This window comes from Dromiciops gliroides, chromosome 2, assembly GCF_019393635.1.
Source record: "Dromiciops gliroides isolate mDroGli1 chromosome 2, mDroGli1.pri, whole genome shotgun sequence".
Taxonomy (NCBI): Eukaryota; Metazoa; Chordata; class Mammalia; order Microbiotheria; family Microbiotheriidae; genus Dromiciops; species Dromiciops gliroides.
The window spans coordinates 66,305,429-66,316,311 of record NC_057862.1 but is presented as its reverse complement, the minus strand read 5'-3'; the positions used below and the strand labels follow the sequence as shown (position 1 = coordinate 66,316,311).

The 10,883-nt window shown below is 33.5% G+C and overlaps 1 protein-coding gene across 4 annotated transcripts in view; it reads right to left on the bottom strand.

Moving 5' to 3' along the window:
* The window catches only part of NRG3 (neuregulin 3), a 1,197,616-nt gene that overhangs the window by 819,749 nt on the left and 366,984 nt on the right, over positions 1 to 10,883 (bottom strand). The gene's annotated exons all lie outside the window — the stretch shown is intronic.

The following is a 10,883-nucleotide window of genomic DNA, read 5'->3' as shown; positions in this document are numbered from 1 at the left end:
ATAAGGTGATCAGTGACATAATCTTATCTATCAAAAGTATAAATTTTAAAAAAGGAACCAGTTATTAATCAACTCAAAAAAGAACAAAAGATAACCAAGATATTTTTGTGTGATTAAAGTTGGAAGCACAACTGCTAAAAGGAAAACAATTTGTTCACCAAGTAGAGGGTAAGGGAGATTTTGTTGTTGTTGTGGTTCAGTCATGAAGCCATGTGAGATTTTCTTCTCAAAGATAATGGAGTAGTTTACCATTTTCTTCTCCAGCTCATTTTACAGATGAGGAAACTGAGACAAAACAGGGTTATGTGACTTGCCTAGTAAGTGTCTGAGGCTGGATTTGAACTCGAGGAGGAATCTTCCTGACTCCCTGCCTGGCACTACATCAATTGTACCACCTTGCTGCCCCTGAAAGAGATTACCCATTATTTAAAAGAACTCCTTGACCTCTTAATGGCAATTTTCTATTTTTTTTCTTCTCATTTCAATAAATTGTTGAATCTGTGCTATAAAATCCAAGCATCCTTCTATGTCCTCAAAACTTGATTACAACAGTACTTTCATTTGTAACAAATTATATTAGAAAAATATATATAGGTCACCATGAAGCCATGGAAGCATATGAGCAAAATTGTTATTATATTTATTTTCCCTTGCTGATAAGATGAATGCTATTATTGTATGCACTCATTAATAGCCCTGAGAGGAAATTTTCAACATCTCTTATTTCCACAACAACAGCAATAATGATAATAATAATGATAACGATAATAATAATAATAATAAATACAATCTCTATAATGGAATCAAGTAAGAAGATTTATGGCAATATATGGAGTGAGCAATTTCCAAACAAGCTATCAAGTATCTTCTGAAATGGAATGCTCAAGAGAGATCAAAGTGTTTCAGAGTCAACATTCTACACAGGCTAAATTCTTCCAAACTCAAGAAAGAAGCAATGCCCCAGAGACAGAAAAGAATTTGATTAGCTCAATGTCTTCTCCATTCTAAATATCATTGAAGCTTTTGCTAAGATTCTGCCAGCTATTTAACGCAAAAGACAGTTGAAAAGGAAATTATAAGATAAAATGTTTATTAAAACAAAAATACTAAACCTCCATCTATCAATCAATAAGCATTTATTAAGTGACTACTATGAGCTAGGCACTGCATGAGGTGCTTTGGTTATAAAGTAACAACCACAGAAATAGCCCCTGCATTTATCATTCTAATGGATAATCAGCAGGAGATTTCTTTATCTCCATCATACATTCTAGCTTCATGAGCATGAAAGAAATCATGGAATTATAGTCATTGGAAACTCAATCTGTTCATTGACAAAGGAATGAAATGTGAAGAATTTAACATGGAAGAAACCTATAAAAGGCAACAGCAACTATTACAAGTTGGCAAGAATATAGGTTTTCCTCTGAAAATACCTGCTTAATATTTCAACTTCATTTTGGAAACAAAGGACCTCATTTACTTTTGGCTGAACCAATTCACTCAATCTTAAGAGTTTAGCTCTTAAAATTCACTTGGAAACTTCAGTAAAAGAAAAGATGAATTTAGGTCAAGGGAATATTCTAAAACCTTGCAAGGATGGTATTTGAAGGTACTCTAGGTATTTTATTTTGCTTCAATGAATTTTCCAGTTAAATTTGTACATAAATCTTAGCTGAGTGTCACTGTTCCCATTTTATGATTCTCAAAGGGTCAATTTATGTATAGTGTTTAATTCTAAGAACAACATGATTTTTTTGCTAAGTGATTTGCTGATCCACTTCAATCATAACTGAATCACAACAATTTAGGAAAATGAAAGAGCAGAAGGGCCATTAAAATAAGATTTTTATTTAATTGATTTGTTTTGTTTGGAGAAAAATATGCAGTGGCTTTCTGGATACATAAAGTGATATTAGATAAAACTTATGGGGCGGCTAGGTGGCGCAGTGGATAGAGCACCGGCCCTGGATTCAGGAGTACCTGAGTTCAAATCCGGCCTCAGACACTTAACACTTACTAGCTGTGTGACCCCGGGCAAGTCACTTAACCCCAATTGCCTCACTAAAAAAAAAAAAAAACAAAAAAACCTTATAAATTACACAAGTTCTACCCCAATTGCGGTGTCCTATAGAATCCTATACCAAAATTCTACTGAAATGATTCTTTCTGTGAGGTCAGTGACTGCATTATTAAGAGCTATGCTGGGGAAGTATGATCTTTGAGTAAGACCCCAAAGCCCAGCCTAGCTTTGTATAGAAAGACATTGTTATCACTAAAATAGTGGTCTTCTGGGAACTGTATGTGTATATGCCTGTACGTATACACAAGTATATACATGCAGAAAGAGGACCTTATGAATATGAATATAAAGGAGTTATTATCTCTATTGATGGAGGCAGAATTCTTGCCCAGGAAATTATGAATCTTGTATATATTAAAATAAATATATGTGACTTTGAGGATTAAGGAGCAGCTTTCTCTCCTCTCCTGCCACCATTATCACTTTTTGTCTGCTTTGTTTTCTGGGATGTTTTTCTTTATTGGAGGGTAAGGTACATGAGATTTTGATCTCTTGAAATAATAGATTTTTCCCCCTTTTAATGATATGCCTCCCACCTCACACTGTTTTGAAATTCAGAAAAAATAGATAAGATGATAGAGCTAAAACTGATAAATATAAATATATATTATATTATTATATAAATATATATTTGCATACATTATATAAATATAAATATATAAATGGAGAAATAGAGTCCTAGATAGGTTAAGTAATTTGTTTAAGGTCACACAAACAGTAAGTGTTACTAAGGATTGGGGCTCTTTATACCACAACAGATAATAATTAATGATAACTGTGATATTTATCACTTTACATATTATCTCATTTGATGTGCATTAAAACCCTATTATATAAGCAGCTCCTGTATTATTATTATTCACATTTTAGAAAATAGGAAAATCAGGTCTAGATAGGATAAAAAACTTGAAGGACACAATGTCAGAAAGAGGTAGGTCTTTCACTCTGCCATGACCTCTTATATTAAGTACCAAAGATTATTTCTTATTTTAGAATTTATCTTAATAATACTGTCACAGTATTTTTATAAAAGAATAAAATGTGCAAAGCATATCAACAACAGACTATTAAAAGATCTCTTTTTAAGACAATTCTAGGACATTTTTACTGAGTAGAAATATTATTTTTAAGAGCAGGTCATCGGTACTTGACTATTTTTGTACAATATTGGATAATATCCCTTTCTGGAAAAAATATTTGAAAAATTAAAAAAAATACTTTTTAGATAGGATAAATTTGAGAGGAGTCCAACATAGGGTCTGGGGAGGGGGAAAAGTGTGAGATATTGGCCTTTTCCAACTTCCTTTCCTTGCTTCTTATAGTAACAAGGCAGCCTTATAGCTCTGTGCAAAAGCAATTGATAACTGACATATAAATGTATAAGTTTGAAATAAAAAAACATGAGCAAAATATTACTATAAGATTGAATCTGTAAGACCTAAATGCAAAATTAACACACTTAAAAGCATAGATCAAGAGATTGTGGAAAAGTATGTGTGGGGGGGAGCAGGATAGGAGGATACCAATTTGGAATGGTTAAAAATTATCACTCTATGTATACATACACATATACACACACACACACACACACACACACACACATATATATATATATATATATATATATATATATGAATATATGTATGCATTTAAAAATAATATATAGGTGTACATGTACATATAGGCATGCATATATATTCTTAAAAAGAAAGGTGAAGATGAAAGAAATAGTACCAGAAGCAGAATAAAGTCTATTAAAAATGAAAAGGACTTTTGAAGTACATAAAGCAGGAAGATTAGTGAGCTGTACCCACTTAAGAATTTTTGCTTCAGGATGCAATGATGAAATTGCCATAATATCAAAGCCAATGACTAATAAATAGTTAGAAAAAGAATGACACTATTCTGCCCAGGCAATTGAACTTACTCATGAACTTGAACTGCCCTCATATCTGAAAGTCACTGAAGACCCTCTATAGAAAAATGAAGTTAGTCTAATGAGAAACGAGGTAATTCATCAAAATACTATGTTAATTTCTTTTCAAGTTCATAGGAGGCAGAAGACTTTAAAAGGACACAAAGTTGCTCTTGGGAAGGGGAATAAATAATGAAAAAAAAATCCACAGTCACATTAGAAAATGTTTTAGGAAAATAGGAGTATTTTGTAGATGAATACAGAGAACCGGTAATAGAAAACTTTTTTGTACATTAGAAATAAGGGAAATAAATACAAATGAATCTCATTTTAAGCAGATGCTAAAGTTGCAAACTTCCTCAGTATAGTTTAATGGATTGGTTCCAATACTTGACTCTGTTACTTGCTGTAAAACCTTGGAAAAGTCACTTCAGTTTTCGGAGTCAATAATTCCTTATCTGTAAAATGATGGGGTTAGAATAGTAGTTTTTTTTTTTTGTGGGGGGGGGCAATGAGGGTTAAGTGACTTGCCCAGGGTCACACAGCTACTTACTGTCAAGTGTCTGAAGCTGGATTAGAACTCAGGTCTTCCTGAATCCAGGGCTGGTGCTCTATCCACTGTGCCATCTAGCTGCCCCCAGAATAGTAGATTCTCAAGGTTCCATCCAGTACTAAGAGTTGCACAATAGTTCCTAGATTGAGTTTATGCCTCCTAATATACCTAGAATATTTTTAATCATTATAGTTCCTTTTTTGCCTTCATCACCAAAAGGTAAAAATTGAAAAAAAATTGAAAAAAGGAAAAGTATTCTTGTATTCTTAATTACTTCAAGCAAGCTGCCCCAAAGGATATTGATTTTATGTGTATATATATATATATATATATATATATATATATATATATATTTCACATACTGTACAAGTCAAGATCCACTTCCACTCTCACTGAGCAGGTATGAATTTTATTTTGCAATTGAGAAAAATTAGAGATGACCTCAGCCTGAACAGAACTAATTATGTGAATCCAGCTAAAGACTGGAATATTGCAGATATAACTTTTTTTTTTCTGAATTCACAAGTGCCAATAATGATCAGTCTACCTGTGAATTTTCTCAACTATGGGAATTGCCTGTTCAGAGGATGCAACAGCATTGGAGGCAGAGAAAAAAAAAAAAAGAAGTATTCAAGTCTGAATTTGTATGCCTAATGACTTTTTTTTTGGTAGGGACGACAGATTGTTCCATTTATTTTATCTCACTAGCCCCATAACGGATGTGTAAAGACAAGTATAATCCTAATTTAAGAGAAATCACTCTTCTCAGTCTGGCCAACCCATCCAGTCAATGACAGCATCTGAACTCAAATGCAGGCTCATAATGGCATTACTATTTTTTGGTATTCTTTTAAAGCAATGGAAAATTAGGAAAAGGTAATATAAAAATAAACTTCCAAAAGGCTGCTCCTTAATTGGGAATGAGTAATAGACATTAATTTTTGTATTTATTATCCACTTTCACAGGTAGGACAGGTCATACTATAGCTTCAATTGCGTATTTAGTATTTTCTCTAGTCAGCCTATAGTTCATATAACTTTTAAATTCCCACAATAGAGTAATTAGGATAGTTGAGAAGGTCAGGGTTGATTACACAGATTTTATACTTTTGCTCCCTGCTGGGTATTATTATACAGTGGTGATTTTCTGCCAAGTCACAATGAGAAGAAAGCAGGCATACATACCAGAATGTAATATGTGTGCATATAAGGGATGAAGCATTTAGAACCCCATAGTCTCAGGGAAAATGCTGTGTCCAATATTCATTTTGAACATAGCTATTCCAAACCTACTAAAAATAAAGCATCCAAATGATGCTAGTAGATCTGAGAAAGAAAAGGATTAGCCAAAGGTTGTAATCTTGTCAGAAGGTCAAAAGAACTTAGGAGGAGAAGCAGAAGCAGCAGAAGTAGAAGTAGAAGAAGCAGGAGGAGGAGGAGAGGAGGGAGGAAGAGAAGAAAGGGAGGAAGGAAGGAAGGAAGGAAGGAAGGAAGGAAGGAAGGAAGGAAGGAAGGAAGGAAGGAAGGAAGGAAGGAAGGAAGGAAGGAAGGAAGGAAGGGAGGGAGGGAGGGAGGGAGGGAGGGAGGGAGGGAGGGAGGAAGGAAGGGAGGAAGGAAGAAGGGAGGAAGCTAGGAAGGAAGGGAAGAGCAAAAGAAAAAAGAAAGATAGGAAACCTCAGCATTTGTCTCAAAAATGTACCTTAGAAGCTTATAAAATAATCATAGAAAATACAAATACTGTGCAGAGTTCAAAGTCACATTGATATACTAGCTATTCCAATCTGGATCCTTTCTGGAAACTACCAGGCACACAGGATAGAAACCTTAGTGTTCTTTTTCATGAACTCCACATTCTAATTGCATTGGTATCCTTCTGGTAACTGGTACATGACATTCTATCTCCTACCACTGTGCTTTTCCATAGGCTATATCCTCAATGCCTGGAATGCTTTTCCTTTCAAATGTCAACTTCTTAAGCTAAGGCCATTTGTAATCCCCTCTCCCAGTTGTGGTGTTTTCCTCCCCAAATTGATTTGTATATATTTTATATTTACTTTTCTATATACATATTACTGATCTGCAGTAGAATATAAATATTAGGATAGGAACTGTATTTTGTGTTTGCATCTCCAAAGCCTAAGTCAGTGTCACGCATGTAGTTGGTACTTCATAAATCCTTGTGTAAATGAATTCAATAAACATGTTTTGAAAGACTGAATAATAGAAGTGTGACCTTTCAAGGCCATTCCACCATGACAATACTGGTGATGAACAAAAGATGTTTGGAGATGAATTAGCCTAGCCAACCTCATGCAATGATACAACTATTTGTACCGATCAAGAAAGAAACCATTGGTTTCCATTAATGTAGCTTCCAAGAAAAAGAAAGTGGGCTTTCCATAAATGCAATAGACTGACTCTGTGGGACAGGAAATCACTGATCATTAGTGAAGATTCAAGAAAGGGTGGATAACTATTTCTCAGGATGGTGATAAGATTTATCACATAGTCAAAATTAGATGTTCTCAGAGATACTCTAAGTCTATGATTCCAGGTTCACAGGGTGACTTGTTAGATCAAGGATCAAAGTCAAATCATCAGTATTCATGTAAGCCATTGCTATCGTGGATAAATGGAGGTGGGTGGATTGGCGGGTGGGGTTTGTACTTCTTTTAATATTTGTAGTAAATCTATCGTAGGTTACAAATTAAAGTATAAAAGGAAAAAATGATCCTTTTTTTATTTCCATGAGGCTTCTTCTCTGAAGGTCAAGTGAAATGGAGATGAGAATAATTTGCTAATAAATTTGATTCACACAAAGATCTTCCCCACATTAACATAAAACAGCAAATAACAATGACAAAAATAACTCAATCTCTTCTCCCCATCCCCCATTTTCCCTGAATTAACCAGAATTACTTCAATTTTCCACAACACTTGGCCTCTATTAGTACTAGTTCAAATTCACAGTATCATAGATTGATGGATCTCAGTGGTACCTCAAGAGATCATATGGTCAGATATCTGCTTTCATCATATTATTTTCAATTATTCCTCCATGAAGACTTTTTAGTATGCAATCTTTAAGTTTTTGTTCATCCTTCTAAATTATTTCTTTTATTTCTAACTTTTCTAGTCTTCAGTACAAATAGATTTATTAAAGTAATATGTGAGAAATTCACATCATTTAAGAAAATATCAAAGAAACTTAAAACTAATTGTCTTTTCCCAGAAATCTTGCTGCAAAGACTCATAATGTGTTGGGTTTTATTATTATCATTATGAAAACCTATTTGCAAGAAGCCCCAAATGGGGTCATGGAGAGTCAGATATGACTGAAACAACTGAACAACAACAAGTGTGATATAGAAAATTAATATCCTTTACTCAGTTTGTGAATCTGTGTTCCCACTTTCTCACATAGAAGCTTGATATATCATATAAGCAAAATTCAATTTATGTGGCATATCTCTTTCCAAATTTTCATGGCAGAATAATGAAATTTAATTTGAAAAATAAAATTATCAAATATATAAATGTTAAATCCCAATTATGTCACACATAAAAAAATAAAGAGGGAACTTTAAAATGATAAGTATACATATACCTATTATCATTATGTCTTTGCTGCAAGTATGCCATCTTCTACCCTTGGCTAATATGATATGGACTATAAATATACCATGGTAAGATCATTTTTAACTTGGAATTTTTCCTTGTACAATACTTAGATAAATACTGGAGGTTTAAAAGTATCAAGTAATTTGCTGCATAAAATAAAGTTACCTTAGAAAAGTTAGTTATTTTTATGCATATATGCAAGCAATCCAATGTAATTCACAAAGTTCAGCATTCTGCGCATTCTAGGCATTTAATAAATATTTGCTGTATTGATGGAAACCTATGAAATTAATGACAAAATGATATATGGAAACTGAGAATTTGGGGGGAAGGGAGGGATGTTTATCCAGTATAATTACGTTAAAAATTTGTTTGAATCTGACAGAATCCAATTTTGAGGTGATGTAATGTCTTATGCCCATTCTGACGGCCATACAAGTATGAATTAGAAATATAGACCCTGTACTTTTCTTTCTGATAGACCAGGGATAAAGGAGAGGTGAACAGTATGAGCCAACATGGATTCACTAAGAAACAATACCTGACTAGCTTCTATTATAAATATATATATATATATATTTTTTTTTTTTAGTGAGGCAATTGGGGTTAAGTAACCTGCCCAGGGTCACACAGCTACTAAGTGTTAAGTGTCTGAGGCCACATTTGAACTCAGGTACTTCTGACTCCAGGGCTGGTGCTCTATCCACTGAGCCACCTAGCTGCCCCAGCTTCTATTAATTTTTGAAAAGATTGTTGAGACTAAGAAAGAGAATTTCATAGTTTCTATCTTGATTTCAGCGAAGTCCTTACAATTTCTTGTAATATCATTAATGAACAATTCTTCATTACAGTTACATGTAGTGAAAACTGGTTGAAAATACATGTCCAAAGGAGGATGATTACTGGAGGAAGTTTTCTGATAGTATGCAACACGGATTTTTTCTTTTTAATTGATTCTGTTCAACATCAATGACTTAGATGCAAACACACTATCAAAGCTACTGATTACAGAAAACCATTGCCTACAGAATTTTAAGTACAGAAATAAGCATGTTAAAGTGGTCTAGGTGTAATAATGACCTAAAATGAGCCCTTTAAATTTAACACAAAAAGTACAAAATCCTACATTTAAGTTTAAAATTCAATTTAAAATTGATCCAGTCTTCTTGACTGATATATAATAATATTTGTGTCTTTTAAATGGACCACTAATTAGAAGAGACAGAATATGAGCTGTTTCCCAAAGGGCATGGAGAAGTGTGGAGAAGAAAGAAGATGGAAAGGAATGGAGGGCAAGAGACAGGTCATTTAGGGTCTATGATTACTTTATCAGCAAAATAAATTAAGCCTAATTATCTTAGAAAAGGCAAGGCTTACTGGGAAAGTCACTTAACCCTCATTGCCCACCCGACCCCCCAAAAAAAAAGCAAAATCAAGGCTTAGAGGAAATGGAGTAACTATCTTCCACAATTTCTTTCTTTTTTTTTTTTTTTTAGTGAGGCAATTGGAGTTAAGTGACTTGTCCAGGGTCACACAGCTAGTAAGTGTTATGTGTCCGAGGCCGGATTTGAACTCAGGTACTCCTGACTCCAGGACCGGTGCTCTATCCACTGCGCCACCTAGCCGCCCCTATCTTCCACAATTTCAAGGATTGTCATGTGAAAAAAAAAAAAAAGCATTAAGAATTTTGTGTTTCTCCAAGAGTAGAACTAGGACCAATGGCTAAAAGTTATATGGACACAGAACTTGGTATGAAGAACTTTATAACAAAAAAACTGCATTCAAAGATTGGAAGAGGTACCTGAGAAGTTATTGAGATTCCTCTTGCTGAAAATGTTCATTTTTAATTAGGCATTCATTATACAAATATTTCTTAACCTATCTATTATGTGAAAAAGACAGTACTAGGCCCTAGAGAACACATATATTGTTTAGATACAACATGGATTCTGCTCTCATGATGCTTTCCAAAAAATAATAGTATACAACATAAACCAGACAATTCTAAATATTAAGCATTTCATAATAAATTCATTAATTCACATCACTGACATATTACTTAAGTTTCAAATGCCATTATTGAATTTCCAATTAATTAGGAAGTAATTAGGATGAAAACTCAATTTCATGTAACAATAAATTTTTAACACTTAATGAGTGAAAAGCACTGTGCTATACATTGTATAAAAATTTTTATTTTAAAAATATGCCCTCAAAAATCTTATTTAACTATTATTATTCAGTGCACATATACTTAATATAAAAAATATAACTACTTACATGTAAAAAGAAAGATAGAAAAGGATTATTCTATACGAAATTATATATCTCTATTATACAAATTTTAAGTGTATATTATATTAACATAGTACTAACACTGTACAGCTTGTCTGTGTCCCTTTCTGTGCTTCCTTCTAAAATTTTTACATTCTATTGTACCCTTTGGAACCAAGATCTTCACCCTTAAATACTTACCTTCATTCTACAGCAACAAATTAACTTCGGAAAGCTCTATATTACTCAAAAGGAGCAATTCACAGACAAAAAAAAAGACATACTTTACCCTAAAGATCCAATGATCTAGTAGGGAACAGAGTAAAGGCATAAGAAAAATACACAAAAGGCAACAGAGGGAAGAGCATTGGGTGTAGCATCAGGAGATATGAGTTCACATCAGTACTTTAATACAGCCATTTATTTTCTCTCAGTTC